Source organism: Danio aesculapii, chromosome 7 (assembly GCF_903798145.1).
Source record: "Danio aesculapii chromosome 7, fDanAes4.1, whole genome shotgun sequence".
Classification (NCBI taxonomy): Eukaryota; Metazoa; Chordata; class Actinopteri; order Cypriniformes; family Danionidae; genus Danio; species Danio aesculapii.
Genome location: NC_079441.1, coordinates 45,101,860 through 45,120,685, shown reverse-complemented (window position 1 = coordinate 45,120,685; position 18,826 = coordinate 45,101,860). Strand labels below are relative to the sequence as shown.

The following is an 18,826-nucleotide window of genomic DNA, read 5'->3' as shown; positions in this document are numbered from 1 at the left end:
CTCTGTTCATTAATCATTGTTAAAATTAGTGATCCATTTCTTCCACTCTGCCATCTGCACTCAGCTTCGTTACAAACATGACACCTTCCCGCATAATAAAAGCTGACAGGCAAGAGGATGCCTTTCCAAATAGCTTTCTGCATATGTGCACCTCTACAACTGATGCTGTTGTCAAGACAAAAGTAGGTTATTTAAGCTCCCCACTTTAACAACGCACACACACACACACACACACACACACACACACACACACACACACGCAAACGCAAACACACACACGTCTGGCACACGCATACAATCACGCTCCTGCCAGACACGCACGTATGAAGCATATAGACCAGATGTAGATGTCCGACAACAGTGCACATATTTACATTAATTTGATAACAGATTCCCAACAAACCCACTTTCTTAGTTTGTTTCTCTCTGCTTACTCTGTCTTTCTCCATTTTACGCATGTGCGCACACACACGCTCGCAAACATAATCTTATCTGGAATGTGCTCAAATCTGGAAAACGGAATGAAATACACTAAAAGCTGACCCGTTGTCCTTATGACAAGTAAAGTTATGAAATATCAGTCTTTAACAGCCATCAGTTCCAGAACAACAAAGGAACCTGTTGTGAGTTAATGTGCTGTTTACGTCCTCTGGAGTTTTATTTCACCTTTCATTAACACATGCTTGTTGTTTGTCCACCAGGCCTTGAGAAAAAAAGGCCTTGGCCCTCACCCGCAGCGTTTGTGTATGTGTGTGTGTAATAGGATTCTCATTTATTGCGTTCTCGTTTCTCACACATGGGAGACAGAGCTTTGACCTTCTCTAGGAAAAATAATAATGATAATCATGATGATAATAATAAATACATTATATTATACAAAACACATAATAAACAGCGTATTTATTTAATACTCACACCTACTCTTGATGTATTTGTCCTGGATATTACTAGCTGAGTCTGCTATTCTCCCAAGCAGGTGAAGAGAGAGATGCACTTGTTTGGTAAAAATAAAGGTAATGTATGTAAGGCTAGTCTTTGCACCGGATTCAATTAACACACTTATGGCAAATAAAGTTACAAGTGACATAGGAAGTCATTACTGTGAGATTAATAAAGATAGAGAGAGAGAGTGAGACAATCATCATCGTAGGTTTGTGGTCACTATTCTGACATATAAAGCCACCCTTGGGAGATAATTCATGTTGCAAATAAATAAATAAATTATAATACACCATGAGAAGTAAAAAGAAATAGTTACAATTATGAGAGATAAAGTACCAGTTGTGATGTGTTTCACTTTCGTCAATTGGTGAAGTTTTTTTCCTCGCCGCTGTCACCACTGGCTTGCATGGTTCGGGATCTGTAGAGCTGCGTATCGATGGATTTGCTCTTCAGTGTTTGGACTCTCAGTAGTGATTATTAAACCACACTGAACTGAGCTAAACTTAATTGAACTTAAACTCTAAAAACTGAACTATACTGTTTTAATTTACTATGATCTTCTATGTGAAGCTGCTTTGACACAATCTACATTGTAAAAGCGCTATACAAATAAAGGTGAATTGAATTGAATTGAATTGAATGTGTTGCTAAATTATTTTAAAAAATCAAAATAAAGTGTAAAGTTATGAGAAAAGTGAGATATAAGCTAGATAATAGGACTGCACGATATTGGAAAAATCTAACATTGCGAAATTTTGTTGTTATGCAATTATATATTGCGATATGAATGCAATTTCACCTTGAATATATCTATATGGAAATAATTTATAATTTTAGATTAATCAGGGCTGCATTTCCCAAACAACGACGTAACTCATGGCTGATCTATCATAATACGATGCATAGTTTGGGAAAAGATTGATGTAGTGACGAGTGTTTCCCAAATTCGTAGATTCTCTGATGCTCTAAACGGGGTGGTAACAACGTCTTTTGAGAAGAACTCCATAATTTCTTTCTGCAAATTATATTGCTTTACATGTGCACGCATTAAAAAAAAAAATCCAATATTATTTTTTTTAGTAAAACCATGCACTCTATTAACATATTAATTGAAATATATGTTAAAGGCACATATAGAGCCAATGTTTCCTTTACAAATATTATTGAGAACATTACATATTCTATTCTAAAACATAAAATCACTTACAAAGGCTAACACTATAAAGGGCATTAAATAAATAAATCAGGCTATTTATTAAGAAATGAAATTGAATATTTATTAAGAAATCCTACTTTAATAATAATATTGATGATGATGAATATTATTTTTATTTGTTTTTTTTATTAATAATAAGTAGGATAATTTTAATTTACTTTTTTTTTTTGATAAATAAAACATTTGATACATGCAAACCACAGCAGAAATGTTCTAACCAACAGGCCCATGTCATATACAGTACAGATACTTAATAAATAACCTACTATAAATTAAAAGCATTAACGTATGTTATGTTTTTTTGTTTACACAAGCTTTGGAAATGTAACATAAATTCCGCTTTTAAATAATAGGTCACCTATAGCTTCCGCCATGAGCCAAGGCTGTGTTCAAAATGACATTAATGTTTTCAAAGTGCACTGCGAAGGGAATGCAATTGTAAAGATGAAGATCGCTAAAACTGAACTATAAAAATACTTTGTAAGCAAATTACACCTGCTTTTTTTATAAATTATTCCAAGTTTAAATTTTAGAATGTTCTAAATGAATAGGGCATGGGGGGATAACTGGGAACAGAACACAGCCAGGGACTGTGTTTCTAACTACAGCTCCAGATGTGTAATTGCAAGTGCACAAGTTTGCAACGCAGTTTGCGAATGTTCGTTGGAACAGTGGATTTGGGAAATGCCAAATCAACGGATTATGTTTGTAACGACGGAACTTGCGACCTTATTTGGCTAATGATGGTTATGGGAAATGCACCCCAGGTTGATTCTGTAGTGAAGAGCATCTGCATAAAATCTAATAAACATTCCACACGCACAGAGAAATACAAAAAAATAGATCATTTAAATAAACGGTGTTTTATCAATTTATGAGTCTAACAGTATATTAATAATAAAAATAAGTCAATGGCACAATTTCTTGTGGCTGAATGCTTTTAAAATCATCACAGACCTCAAAAACCCATGCAAATGATACATTTTATTACAAACTCAACATCACATATCCTGCGATGTGACTATTGCGAATGATTGCAATATCGATGCTGAAACAATATATTGTGCAGCCCTACTAGGTACTTTAAAAATAAATTCAAAAAATTGTATGATTCTGTATAAAGTCACAATTATCTGAAATATACTATTGTGAAACAGCTCCAATTTTGATCAAGTAAAAAAAACATAAATAAACGCGTGTGTGTGTGTGTGTGTGTGTGTGTGTGTGTGTGTGTGTGTGTGTGCGCGTGTGTGTGTGTGCATTCTTTCGTGATGGAAGAATTTTTGTACCAAATGTGTAAATACACGAGTGGACTTTGTAATTGACAAGTGACTAAGTGTGTGTGTGTGTGCACATGTGCATGTGTGTTGGTGAGTGTTCTCTGTCTGCTGGCGAGGAGAGTAGGGTCGTGCTGATATAATGAGCAGCTTGGAGCAGATGATGCTCCGACTCCATCCCTCCAGATCCAGACCAGAAGCCTGTGTTTGCTTTCAGCAGGCCGGGGCTCCAGTCTCTCCGCTCCCCCTTCCATCCCAGTCGAGTCCAAGGCTTCACGCTAGGCCTCCCAGGAGCCCTTGGCCCAAACCATTAATCTATATAATGCCCTCAAAGAGCGAGCTTTTTCACACCACAGAGAGCCAAGCCGAAACAAGGGCAACGGCTACACCGTCGAGTCAGCTGTTCGCCCTGCTGTCAACATACACACACACGCATATAGACACAACGCGACAGCCACAAATAAACGATTCCTCTGCAGGACCGTAAACAAGAATCAAGAGCCCGAATTTCCAATTCGGCCGCGTTGAAGCCAATCAGCAGACGGAACTGCGGTTAAATCGTGTCGACGTTCCCCCTCAATATGACCAAAGCTTCAGCAATCAGCTAATTCGGTTTTCCTTGACCAAAACACCACGTCTCAGCACTTCCATTGACGGCGCACACGCAGACATGTTTAATCTCAGGTTCTCACCACATCTGAATTACTGAAAAACTGATGGTGGACAGAGGCCAGGTCCCGGTGGACTGATTAGCATCATTTAAGAAAGCGCGCAGCGTCGAGAAGACCGCACAGCCTACAAGATGGGTGGCCTCTCCCAGCTCTAGAAGTCAATACCTAGTAAACTCATTTGAATTGAACAGAGTGAAAAAGCACTCCAGAACCCCAGCCACTGCATACATTTCCCCTCTCCTCCCCCTTGCACACATGTATTTATGTATTCCTCGCTCCCTTTTCCCCTTTGTCTCCCGCTAAGTGCTTTCACCGTTGGTCACCATAGACTGAGGTATGCGTATACATTAAGAGTGGAACAATGTTCTTTTTCAGAGGTATGAAAATAATAGAAGGGAGAGGCGTCCCCCTCCCTCTAAATTAGATAAGCCATGCAAATGGCTTAAAATTTTGTAAAGCTTTTGAGAAAATCCTACTTATGGTTGCGATTCTGTGCCAAAAAGTTCATCTGGCCTGTAAATTTAAGCATGGATTACAAATATTCAAATCATGAGCTTACTGTTCAAATAAACATTTCCAACAGGGAGAAAAGTTGCAAGGCATACACTTTCAACATAATTCCCTGTCTGGCATCGCCTGCCCCTCACTCCTAATAAAACAAAACCTCTCCAAAAATTCAGGAGAGCGAGCGGGAGGGGGGAAAAAACAAAACAAAGGAGTTAAAAGTTCGCCTTTTCATTTTTCGTCAGCCTGAATAAACAGCGCTGATGAAATCTGTAATGAATGTAATTGTAACCACCTATACAATTGCAATCTGCCGGGTACGGAGGGAGAGAACTCGCACAGGCTGGGAAAGTGGAACAGATAGCGGAGTTTATATTTGAAAGAAAAAAAAGCACAAGCAAGAGAGAGGGAACGAGAGAGGGAGAATGAAATGGCTTAGGCTGGTCAGCTGCTTGCCACATGGTAGAACTAACAAGAACTGAAGTCACAATGATTCCAGCCTGGCTTGAATGTCCTTCCCTTTCTTGCATTCCCTCTCGCTTATCCACTCAAAACAGTGTGACCGACTCGAACCCGGATGCTTCTTACAACTTTAACCTTGACCTGGACGCGAGATGTCACGTCTCTCATTTCTCGTCTTCCGCCGAGAGAAGAAAAGAGAAAAGCGAAGGTCTTTTTGTGATGACAGCCGGTGCTACCCCAGGATTAGAATAGCCCCTATCATTCCAAAGCAAGAGTGCCATATTAAAGTCTTCCACATTTGCGAAATTGCAAACAGATGCAACTCAAGTACCTGCAAATAATCTGCCAAGACCAATTTCAAAAGGGAGATTTCCAAATATGTGGAAGTCATTAGGACGCGCATTATTTTTGCGATGAGCAGGAGGCTGGAGCCGGTCTAGAGGCAGATGGGTGCTGCTTTTATTTAGCCAGAAAAAAGGCCTACGTGTTGTTCCATCATAAACGAAGATACATAACGCCAACAAAACAATTATACCCCAAATATTGATGATTCAAAGACAACAAAAGAATCTACGATTTCCTTTTATCATTAGCGACTGCAATCTTTCATCTTTCTCTTTTCTTCTTCGCCATTCACTTCTGATAACATGAGATCTGACGCCGATGTAAAGAGAAAAAATCAAGGTAAAATGCCTCAGATATCTGATTTCCAACGGATGCTGTTTTCTTTTCTTTTCTTTTCGCCGCTCTTTAAGAAACCATATCTGAAGTTATCGGTTGTTGACTCTCGTTTTATGTATCAGTCTTTCCTGTGTTCTCCAAACAGTGTTTTACCTCTGCATGCCTGTGCCGCATTCTCTAATTAAAAATGATTTTACCACCATGCACTGCGACAGACTTCATTAGGGTGTGTGTCGAACAGCCTCTCGGCTCCATTCTGCATGGGATGTCCCAGTAACATGCGTGCTATTCTCAGTTGTTCTGTTTCTCGACGTGTTCTCGCATCAAAGAAACAAATGTTTGGAAGTAATTAAAAGGTTTGATTATTTGATCGATTTAAATGTTATTGCAGTAAACAGTTTAGCCTCTGAAACATCTTGGTTAAAATCAACAGTATGTATTCAGTCAAATTCATTAGTACTGCAACAGCAGGAAGCTTTTTTAGGCTTTCCACCCACCAACAAGTGCACATGCACCTGTGTAAATGAGCTGTGGGTTCAAGGGGAATGAGAAATTAGGGAACGCTTGCATAACAATGTTCTTAAAAACTTTGATTTGTGAAAATGGCTACAAAGGCTGTAATTTGCATGCCAGGCCAATAGCTGGCGATGTCACCCTGTAAAGAAACATTACAAGTCTGCGCACATACATATCTGTGGTCCACAATTGGTGGCTGCATCTGAAATGGCATACTTTCATACTATACAGTACGCTTAAATCAGTATGCAAGTCGAGAAGTATGTCCGAATTCATAGAATACAAAAAACAATAAGCGAGTAGTACCCGGATGACCTACTACTTCTGGCGAGATTCTGAAATGTGCTATGCTATCCCATGATGCACCATGAGAGAATTCATGAATGAGAGTGAAGCGACGCAACTGACGCGGGTAGATCACGTGATCATGACAAAATGGTGGATGTAGAACGTTCCATTCATACTACTCACATTCATACTATATAGAACGTACTTTTCTCACAGTCAAATAGTAACTCAAATGCAGTACCTACTGAGTAGTAGGCGATTTCGGATGCAGCCATTTTTTGGTTGCTTGTACATGCCTATAGACCATGGGTGCCCAAACTCGATCCTAGAGGGACGGTTTTCTGCATATTTTAGTTCCAATCCCAATTAAACACACCTGAACTAGCTAATTAAGCTCTTTATGGGTATACTAGAAACTTCCATGTAGATGTATTGAAGGAAGTTGGTGCTAAACTATGCAGGACACCGGCCCTCAAGGACCAAGTTTGGGCACCCCTGCTATAGACTGAACTGATAATATGCATGTACACAAATGTTTTCAAAAGTTTTCAGCCCCATAAAAAAATAAAAATGTTTTCAATTGAAAAACTGTGGCATGTTAAAGGGATACTAATAATGTCAATCTGTAAAAACTATGTTCATTTTGTAATATTTAGAATTTAAAACAGCTGCTTTCTATATTAAAATAAAAAGTGATTTATTCCTGTGATGACAAAGCTGAATTTCCATGAGTCATCAGTCTTTCAGTTTCACATAATCTTTTATAAATAATTTTATAATGCTGATCTGATGGTCAAGAAACGTTTGTAACTGATACCAGGCATGCTGCTTGATGTTTTTTTTTATTATTGGAAACCATGGATCATCATTGATATCATGGCTGTTTCTCAATTCCGAAAAAGCAGAGAACGAACTTGCATTCTTGTAAAAACCGGTCTTGCCAGGTAACCTCAGAAGAACAAACTCGGGAGACCACGAGAACAGAGAACGCGTCCTGTGAGAAATGAGATGCTGCGTTCTTCCTGATAGTCACATGACCTTCACGCGTTTTTATGGAAAATTATTTCAACATTACAGCATTCATACAACAATTTATCATTTTTTCTCCTTTTCAATAAATATGCTATGCATAAAGATTTTATAAATATACGTTGCACAATACAAATAAAACTAATTTTATATAAATTTTAATATGAATTTCAGCAAATAAACACCCTTAATATGTTTATGCCTTTTTAAAGATTTTCATGTTTACTTTCAGCTTATCATTTAGAGAAACTCCTGAGATATATAAGTTATATCTCTGAACTTTAATAATAAATCTATATACAATGTTGCGCTTTCCACCTCCTTCATTCAGCCACAATGACTTCTGGGACTTCTCGAGCAAGTTTTGAGCTCAAGTCTGCATCGACGCATCCTTGATATCAGGAACACATCAGTGAACTTTCACACATCCTCCATTCTTGCGGTCTTGAGTTTTGGAACTGAACTTTGCCGGTTAATGATGACGTTACATGAGAACACGAGGACGCAAGATCACTGAAGAACGCATATTGAGAAACAGCCCTTGATTTTAATATTTTAAATGAAAAATGTAACAAACAAAATACCAGAAACATGCCGTCTTTTTTATTATTTATTTTATTAAGTTTATTTGATTTTATTATATTATTTATCTATTGAAATGTATATTTTTCTTTCTTTCTTCAAAGAAAAGAAAAGAAAAGAAAAGAAAAGAAAGTAAATCAAACATTTGTTTAGAACTGAAGTGAATATACAGATAGATCCTTCAAAATATATTCCTTTGTGCTCTACATAAGAACCTCATTAAGGCATGAGGTTGAGTAAATAATGAGAGAATGTTTCAGTATGGGGAGAACTATCCCTTTAACTGGTGACAAATTGCAGAATGAAAATTTGGTTTTTATCTCCCTCTTTTCTCCGCATCGTCCATATTCGTTTTCTGTCTCAATGTGGCTGGCAAAAAAAAAAAAGAAAATTCTATAATTGAGCGGTACAGAACATGTGCCCTCCCCGCTCCAAGATGACAGATGGATTATAAAAACTTCAAAGGCGAGCATTTGGAGCACCAAGGGAGAGATGGTAGGTATTTGAACTATCATTCTTTACCCAGGAGACAATGGCTGCCTGACACGGCGTATACATCAAGAAATAGTGCAACCACATAGACATAATCTCCCTCTCTCTCTCGCTCTCCCTCCCTCTCTCTCTCTCTCTCCGCGATACATTAAACATCCTGTTATGAGTAACTTTCAGTCAGGCACAAAAAGGCTAAGGAGGGTTTGTAAGATTAAAAACAGTTCATGGCGCACACACTATTGGGAAGACCTTCGTAACTGCTATATAATGTGACATACACAGGCATAAACAGCAAATTAACTTGTCATCCACAGCGAGAAGTCACTGAATGTTGTATTAGTTTTAGAGTCTATTTAATGAAACGCTACACTCATGAAGGCTATAGCTAGAGGAGCATTTGCACCCCCTGAATGAATCCAGCAGCCAGTGAAAGAGAGGTAGTGCTATCCGTTTCTCTCATCCTCTGCCGTGCTTTAGATATGGTTGTGATCTATTAAAAAAACATGGCCATCTGTCCAACTTCCTTCAGCACAGAGGCAGCCTATGGGCAAACTACTTTTAATAATATAGAGACAAGATGTGGGAATGCCACCATGCATACCTAATGAGCAGATCTAGATCCCCTGCTGCAAATCACTACTGATTCTTATCCAAATCTGCCCCGGTGTGACCTTACTTGCTTTTGTTACTGGTCGAAAACAAAAGATACACACTTTAGCGCTAATCTGCAAACTTATTTTTATTTCTGTGACTGTCGACTCTCGCTTTTAAGGAATTGACTGAAGGATCTAAACAGTATGAGTGAATTTTTCAGTTTTCTTTCCATTTGTTCCCCATTTTCCCAGTTCATTAACACTATTTATGTCTTAAAAATAAATAAATCCAATCTAAAGATAAAACCGCGTTGTGGAACTCGAAACAATGTAAATGCAAATAAATCTTGTTTGATAAAGCATACCTGAAATTCTGACATGGCCCACTGAAACAGTCATGGTCATCCTTGATTTATAAAGCTGGCTGATGTTAAGCCTTGAGTTTGCGCTAAAAGTGCTGCCCTTTGACCTGAAGGATGACCCCAGTTTGTTTGGGTTTCTGTATGAATGTGTGTGTGGCGTCTGCAGTGGAGCGTGCAGTAACGCTTTTCTTCCACTGGTCACCTTTTCAATGTCCATCAGGATTTCCTCACTAATCCCAATGGATCATCCTATCAGTGCTTAAAGCATGTTTATGTGTAATGGTATCCATCTTTCTCCACTCATCCAACTCCTCTCTCTGCTTTCTTCCCAATTTTTGTATTCATTTATTCTTGACCAGAAGTGGAAATATCTGAAATAATGTGTGATCCTATGGAGTTAGATTTGTTTCTTTGTTAATCAATTAAAAATATTTAGATTTTAGGGGGAAATTAAGTACATAGTGATTAAAAAATAAAAGATTGCAAATTAAAAAAAACATTTCATTAAAAAGCTTTTGTCAATGATATTGAAATATTTTGGATTGCAAAAACTTCACTGTTGACCTATTATGCAGTTACCACAATTTTCATTGCACACTTGCTCATTTAGCCCTCTGTTCTGCTGTCATTTATTGCACATCTAGAATCTTTGCTTGCGAGTTGAAAAATGTTGAACCAATGTATGCTGGGGTTCATTTTGTGTCCTTGTTATTCAAACAAACATATGAAGTTTTTGACCAAAATTAGGTGCATTGTAATTTAAAAATAAAAGATTTCAAATAATAATAAAAAAAAACATTTAATTAAAAAAAATGCACTGCAAACAATAAAATGTTGCTTTTTTATGCAGTTACCTCCACATGTTTCATTGTGTGCTCATTAATTTTGCTTTCTGTTCTATCATTTTTTGCGGATGTAAAATCTTTACTTGCGAGTTGAAAAGTTTTGAACTCGGCAGCACAGTGGGCGGTATCTTCCCTCTAAGATGAAAGGCCTTATTCTATTGGTCAATCTTGATTGAGGTTACAGGTTGGCCATGCCCACTAGGTTTTCGCGCGATTGGACTGGACTCACTTTAGTGACATGAGTGAGCAACAGATCTTCAGTTCAGTTACCTGACGTTGTATAATAACCTGTATATTACCATCCTTAAACTAAATATTTTTGATTGAATAGAGGGAATCTACAAAATGTCTTAATTGAACATGATCTTTACTTAATATTCTAATGATTTTTAACATTTAATCTATAAATATCTATACGTTTGACATGTAAAATGTATTTTGGCTGTTTGTAAAAACACATAAAACATAAGACATAGTATTAGTATAGTATAGTATAGTATAGTATAGTATTTTTGTTAAACAACTAAACATTTATTTTTATTTTAAATTAATCACAACTACACTTGTTTGATTAAAAATACACTGGGAATCATAATAATGTGAAAAAAATCCAGCTTTTAGGGTCACACCATCCTTCTGAGATCATTCTACTTTTGTTCTACTTTCATTTACAATTGTACTGCATATTTCTGTGGAAACCATAAAACACTTCAGAAAACTTGTCAGTGAATTAAATTTTGTTAATATGTTTAGGCTGATATGACTCTAAAATGGCAGAAATATCTGCAACATATCCGTCATTCACCAAATCAGCTGATCTAATTTTAAACATAACAGTTATTCAGTGCTGTTGGTGGTTTCATTAAAAAAAATGGTTTAATCCATAGTTTTTAAAAGAATTATTAGCCCCCCATTGAATTTTTTTTCTTTTTTAATAATTTCCCAAATAATGTTTAACAGAGCAAGGACATGAGGTTGTTGGGCTAATAATTCAGGGGGGCTAATAATTCTGACTTTAACTGTATTTTGACTTTATATCTATCTATATATAAATATATATATATATATATATATATATATATATATATATATATATATATATATATATATATATATATATATATATATATATATATATATTCACTGAAAAGTAATGCTTAAAAGGTGTGCATCTACATGAAAAAGCTTTTTTGAACGAAACATTTATTCTTGTGAATATAACGTCTGCCCACTGCACTTCCTCGCATACTGTTGATCTGTTTTGCATCCATCACAGATTTGTGCTATAGTGAGCTTTAAAATGCCACTTCTCCAATAACAAGAATCCAGGTGCAATCTTTTACCTTTAGCTTCTCAGCTCCTCTCGAACACCTGCTCAATTCCTCCACACAGTCCCAGGATGCTCTCTCTTCTCTCCAGCTATTTCTCTCTCTTCCTAGGCTTGGAGGTGTGCAGTACCTCCCCCTTGCTCATAACCAACTGACTGCAGTGTTTGATTAAAAGCGCATTTGGACGGTAGAAAAAGAACCCGACCCGGCCTCCATAATTAAGATCACTTCCGAGATTACTGGCGACAACAAAAGTGCAGAAAGCGGGGATCCTGCGGCCAAGGCGAGCGGGATGAAACAGAGGAGCATGGGCCGGGGCAGACCCCTCGTGTGCCTTGATCAAACGTCCAGTCGAGGGGAGACGGACCCCCACTGCTCGCGAATCCCGTGCCATGGATCATCAGCAAGTTATCTTCAATACAGGCAAGCAGACGGCGTTCCACACATGCATCAGTTCCACAATAAATCCCAAATTAGAGAGAAAAGAAATAACAAAGTCCTCCCAAATAAAAGTGCTAACACGCAGACACATAGCACGGGAGCGAACAAACATTTGGGTATGCAATAACGCAAATGCACACACTCCATTTCGGAGTAACAATGCTGCAGGTGCTGTTCAAGTCTAATGAAGACAAATAAACGTGCGCGAGTGCCTAGAAGTCACATAATAACAAATAAAGATCAATACTTCTCAGAGGAGAATTATTAGCCAGCTTTGTGAGTTTTAGCCAAAAGCCTCTGGGTGTGATTTGTTCTGTCTCACTCATAACTTCCCTTTTTCACAGCAGACAGAGAAACCCCACATCACATTTCTCTTTCTCTCTTGCTCGCTGTGGTTAGGGCGCTCACTGAGGCGTTGCGAGTTAAGTGGCCTGCCCAGAGGGAGCGTGGAGCTGCGCCGTGGCCCACCTGGGCCTTGATCCCGAGACCCCCTGCGGTCAGAGGTCTATCTCCTTAACCGTTCCTCGGCGATGCTTCGCATTACCCCGGCCGTCCTCAGCCTCCAAACCCAGCGCGGGAGGCCATTAATATAATCACAGGGATGTAGTGTGCGCCGGAGAGCCCCGAGGCTACGGCAATCAGCGGGGCTGAGTGAGGGCTAAGAGGAGAGGGAGGAAGAAAAATATATAAACCCAGAGCAAAATCTCCCATAGCTTCCCCGTTCGAAACAGGATCGCGTCGGATCATCATTCCTGGAGAAGCGGGACGAGAGGGGGGCTGAGGTTTGCACTTTAAAGGAGACCTCCCACGACGGAGAGAAAGAGAAAGGAGGGGGATCATGAATCTTCTCTGCCCAACCTTAAGCCTCCCTAGTTAGTTGATCTAACGATGACTGGTCACAGTACCATCATCATGCAAATTTAAACAGAGATGATCTTTTAGCCGCCTGATGAGGGGGCCACACATACAGGGAAAGTGTTAATGATCAACACCCGACCACAGGCCCCTTCCTCTGCTTAGATCACGTCACCAGCGACGACTCCCGCTCTGGAAACAGCCGATACCCAGAACGTTCTGATTAGCGTCGTGAAATTAATTCGTCCTTAAGCATCTTAGTGAAATCCAACCCACAATTACATATAAAAAGTCAAAACTATAAATACTGTGTTTATATTTAAAAAAAGCACGTGGGAATTTCATCTCATGCTTTTAAATGCGAGAAGGAGGCAGAACATGCGGCATACTTTTAGTTATGTTCTGAATTTAACTTGACATAAAATTTCTAACATGAACAGGTACGAGTTTATTTGACCGCATGAAGGATGCTGGCGGTTGATCTAACACAATGAAGTCATGCGTGAAAACTTCCAGGAGTGAAACCGAACTCTGAGCTGTCCTTACTGAGCGTGCCTTCCATTTCTTTTTTTCCAGCCTCCAGTCGTGTGGGTTTGGAGCGGATTGGATCGTCCACATTACCACAGGCTGATCTATACTGACAGCCTTATTTACAAAAACGTGGGGAAGAGTAACAAGGCAAGTTACCCCACACTCTCTCCTTCGCTCACTTAACTTAGCTTTCTCCCAATTACAACGATTGGCACAGACGCCATAACAAAAGAGATGAAACGGGCAACTTAAGAGACAGACAACAACACTTCGTGATCAAGACTGAAAAAAGGGAGCAGGCGAGAGAACAAAAACAATAACAGACAAGAAAGGGGGAGAGGGAAAAGAAGCTGATTTGTGAAAATCGGCGGAGATTGTGGGAGATGTGTTATGGGTAAGCGTCAGCAGGAGGGGAGAAACACATCTTAAGACTTAAAAGGTGTGTAAAGTAAGCTGAGCATCGGGGGAATTCTCTCTGAGAGCCCCTTTAAAATTCACCTCTGTATTAATGCAGATAAATAAAGGCAAATTCCCCAAAGTAAATACTGTTTAACTCTCACCTTCAGCAAGAGTTACTTAAAGTGCTTCTCACAGGACTGTCAGCCCTCTACAAACAAAACCAGGTGGCTGATTGTGTATGCATATATGTCTACGGGATTTAAACAATGCAATTATTCCCATACAAAAAAATCAGTCCACCCTCCACTGCAAACACGGCATTAATACACAATGCACTGCCATTATGATTGTATAATGTTCATTTTCTCTGACATTTAAACATTTTAATTATACAGGAAGAATATATAATACCTTTATTTAAACAGTTTAATAATAATAATAATAATAAGTGCTCCAGTTACCGAGGACAAGTTTAAAGACATGCTATATAGTTGAATTGGGTAAACTAAAATTGTCCGTAGCGTAATGTCTGAATGAGAGTGTATGGGTGTTTCCTAGTGATGGGTTGCAGCTGGAAGGGCATCCACTGCGTAAAACATGTGCTGGATAAGTTGGCGGTTCATTCTGCTGTGGCGATCCCTGATTAATGAAGGGACTAAGCCGAAAAGAAAATGAATGAATAAATGAATAATAATAATAATAATAGGTTTTTAATAATAATAATAATAATGATAATAAAATTTCTATCAATTTGTATGATTAATGCGTTATTACTAATATTATTATTATTATTATTATTACTTAGTAGTAGTAGTGTTCCATGTCTATGGAATAATAATAATAATAATAATAATAATAATAATAATAATAATAATAATAATAATAATAATAATAATAATAATAATAATAATAATAATAATAATAATAGATGGTTCATTCTGCTGTGGCGACCCCAGATTAATAAAGGGACTAATCCGAAAAAAGAAAATGAATGAATAATTATTAATAGTATTATTATAATTATCTTTATTTTTACATAGAGAATAAACACTACTACTACTAAATAATAATAATAATAATAATAATAATAATAATAATAATAATAAATGGTATTATTATATGTATTATTTGTATCATTATTATCATTGTTATTATCATCATTATTAATATTATTATTATTGCTATTATTATTATTATTACTATTGTTTATTATTATTATTATTATTATTATTATTATTATTTAGTAGTAGTAGTGTTCAATAACTACGTTATAATAATAATAATAATAATAATAATAATAATGAGGATGATAATGATAATAACAATGATAATAATAATTATAATAATAATAATAATAATAATAATAATAATAATAATAATAATAATAATAATAATAATGAGGAAGATGATGATAATAACAATAATAACAATAATAACAATAATAATAATAATAATAATAATAACAATAATAATAACAATAATAATAATAATAATAATAATAATAATAATAATAATAATAATAATAACAATAATAATAATAATAATAATAATAATAATAATAATAATAATAATAATAATAACAAATATTATTCTTATCCTTCTTATTATTATTATTCGGTACACTGAAAAATGTGTTGCATACAAAACTGTTGCAAACAATTTATTTGTGTTGAATTTAAACAAACAAATTAAATTTAACAATGTTCAACTTGATTTGTTTGTTTAAATTTAGCCCAAATAAATTGTTTACAACCACTTAACGTAAAAAAAAAATTGTAAATCCAAGGAATCATCTTTGAATATTTTTTTTCAGTGTAGTTTCATTGTCTATGCGATAAAATAAATTAAAAATATAAATAATAATATTATTATTATTGTTATTATTATTATTATTATTATTTTAAACATTTTCACTTCAGCTAGTCTTAACCCTTTAAAATTGTACCTTGCATTATAACCATTGTATTTTATTTATTTTTTATTTATTTATTTTTTTTATTATTATTTTTATTTATTATTATTATTCAACTATTTTAATCAATGTGTGGAATGCCTCTTTATATTTAAAATTAAATTGGGCTTTACTTTAGCCTTGGCCCTGAGCGACAGAAATGAGCAGATATACAAATACTTACATACTTAATATTTGCTCTGAAAAAAAATGTGGGCAAGTCTGTATACTCAAATGACACTAAGAGTCTGAAGATGTGGCATTGCCTGTGTGGCAGGAGGGGTGTGGGTGCTGGACAGTCACAGAGGGGCATGTGTTCAAAGCCTGGAAAGCTCATTAGCATGCAGACCTATTTATTTACCTTAGGATCGCCAGAAAAACAGCGAAACTCTATTACAGCTTTAGGAGGAGGGGAAAAAAAGGTGCTCTAAAAGTTGTAGGTTACATGGTGTTTAAAGTCGCTCAATATTTGCAAAGAGCCATTTGAGTGAAAGATGCATTTATATTTAGAAGGATTCAACAGTAAAATGTCAAATAAAGCAGGGAGAAAATAAGGATGCTGAGCGGTTTTATAGAATAGGTGTCATTTACAGGGATTTCTAATAAAAACCAATGGTTTAAAGTGTATTAATTACATTCTCATTAAACAAATAGTTAATATTAAGGTCAGATATTGAGCGATACGTCCCTGATGTGACCATGATTCCGTTCAAAGAAGCAGGACAGACGTGCAGAGGCATTAAAGAGCTTTGCAAACAGGCGGTCATGTCCCTGACTGATATCAAGCGGCAGTTATCAGCACTGCCACACACAGATCTCTCACAGCCTGTTCAAGAGCACAGCACAGATATGTTAAATACATCACCCTCTCTCTCTTTCAACATCTCTATCATTCTCTCTCTCTCTCTCTCTCTCTCTCTCTCTCTCTCCTAGTGCCAGTGCTTCCCTCTTTCCCCTCCGTATGCCATCTCTCTCGCTCTCTCTCTCTCTCTCTCTCCCCCTCTCTCTCTCTCTGGTTAGGAGCTGCTAATTCACAGGGTCTGATCTGTCTGTAAGGCTGGAGACGCCAATGCTATCATTATCAGCCAATTCAGCCAGCCGTTAAATGGAGGAATCAGGAGACATTTGCTCTCCTCCACTATCGCAATGACATCATTACCGGGAGAATCAACAGCACAAGCACTCTGACCGTGTGTTAGTGTGACTGTGTAAGTGTGTGCGTGAGCATGTGTGTGTTTGCATGTGTATGTGTGGTGTGTAAAACATAAAAGGGTCGTATTCAGGGGAAATTAGAATGGGGGGGGGGGGGTGAGTAAAAATAACATGAGCCTACCTGTGAGAGACCAAGGACCGGGACACACAGTCAGCTGAAAGTTCCCAAGCGCAGAGCGAGGAAAGATAAAAAAAGAGAAAAGAGAGAGAGAGAGAAAGAGAGAGAGTAAGTGAAAAGTCGTTTGCACATACAGGGTAAATGGCAGCTTGCAGTTAGCTGTGGCACTACTTTTTTTTTTTCCCCGCACCCTCCCTCTTTTTCGGTCTCCTTTTGCCGCCCCTCTCCAACATTGCGCTAATAGCCACCTGTGAACTACGCAGCCATATGATCCACTCCCAGGCCTCTGGAGTGGAGTCACCTCTGTGTTTTTCGGCCCCCTCCTCCAATGATAAATCATCATCGTTTAGCTAATATCCGTTTTTAACCTCTCTCCCTGATTAACAACACTCTTCCCCCCTGGATACAACCCACTCCTGCTACAGTGCAGTTAAATAGCTCGCCTTTTTTTTTTCTTTTTTCTTTTCATATTCCATTGCTCTCAGTTTCCCTTTCCTTCACTTTTTAAATTATAGGTCCTTCAAAGATAGGACAAATAACATTTCATTAACCATGACTGTCACGTCTGTTCGAAAGGGTCACTATCAGCATTTTAACCTTCAACTGCTCAAGAACAGGAAGAAAAGACACGCGCGCTTTAATTAACCAATAAAAACAATTTGGAGTCGCAAATAAGCAAGAAACAGATGTTATGGATTACAAGGTGTCACATAAATACAGCGCTCAGCATATGTACAGTTGAAGTCAGAATTATTAGCCCCCCTTTGTTTTTTTTGTTTTCTTTTTTAAATATTTCCCAAATGATGTTTAACAGAGCAAGGAAATTTTCACAGTATGTCTGATAATATTTTTTTCTTCTAGAGAAAGTCTTATTTGTTTTATTTTAGTAAGGAAAAAAGCAGCATTTATTTTTTAACAGCCAATTTAATGTCAAAATTATTAGCCCCCTTTAAGCTATATATTTTTTAGATCTAAAGAACAAACCATTGTTATCCAATAACTTGCCTAATTACCCTAACCTGCCTAGTTAACCTAATTAACCTAGTTAAGCCTTTAAATGTCACTTTAAGCTGTATGGAAGTGTCTTGAAAAAATCCAGTCAAATATTATTTACTGTCATCATGGCAAAGATAAAAATAAATCAGTGATTAGAAATGAGTTTTTAAAACTATTACATTTAGGAATGTGTTTAAAAAAAATCTTCTCTCCGTTAAACAGAAATTAGGGAAAAACATAAACAGGGGGGCTAATAATTCTGACTCCAAATGTAAGTACCTAAGTACACCCCTCACAAATCTTTTAAATTCATATTTTTAATAGGAAGCTAAATACAACATGATATTTGTGGATATACATTAGATTAGGCAGTACTGAAGCCAAATCTGGAGTTTATCTAACACAATAACTTACAATAATGGTCCAAAAACTAGTACACCCAAATGTATATGTTATAGTAAAAAATATACCATTTTCAAAGAGGAAAAATCAAGGAAAATTTTAGTTGAAATTTTGCAGGTTGTATTCTTTTTGC

At 36.9% G+C, this 18,826-nt stretch overlaps 1 protein-coding gene across 4 annotated transcripts in view; it reads right to left on the bottom strand.

Annotated features, from left to right (window-relative positions):
- znf536 (zinc finger protein 536) overlaps positions 1-18,826 on the bottom strand; it is a 303,464-nt gene that overhangs the window by 278,065 nt on the left and 6,573 nt on the right. For 3 of the 4 annotated variants that reach the window (XM_056461995.1, XM_056461997.1, XM_056461999.1), the window contains exon 2: positions 17,299-17,332. The exons of the other annotated variant lie outside the window; for it this stretch is intronic. The gene's annotated coding sequence lies outside the window, so the exon portion shown is untranslated. The remainder of the gene's footprint in view (positions 1-17,298; positions 17,333-18,826) is intronic. 4 annotated transcript variants of the gene reach the window in all.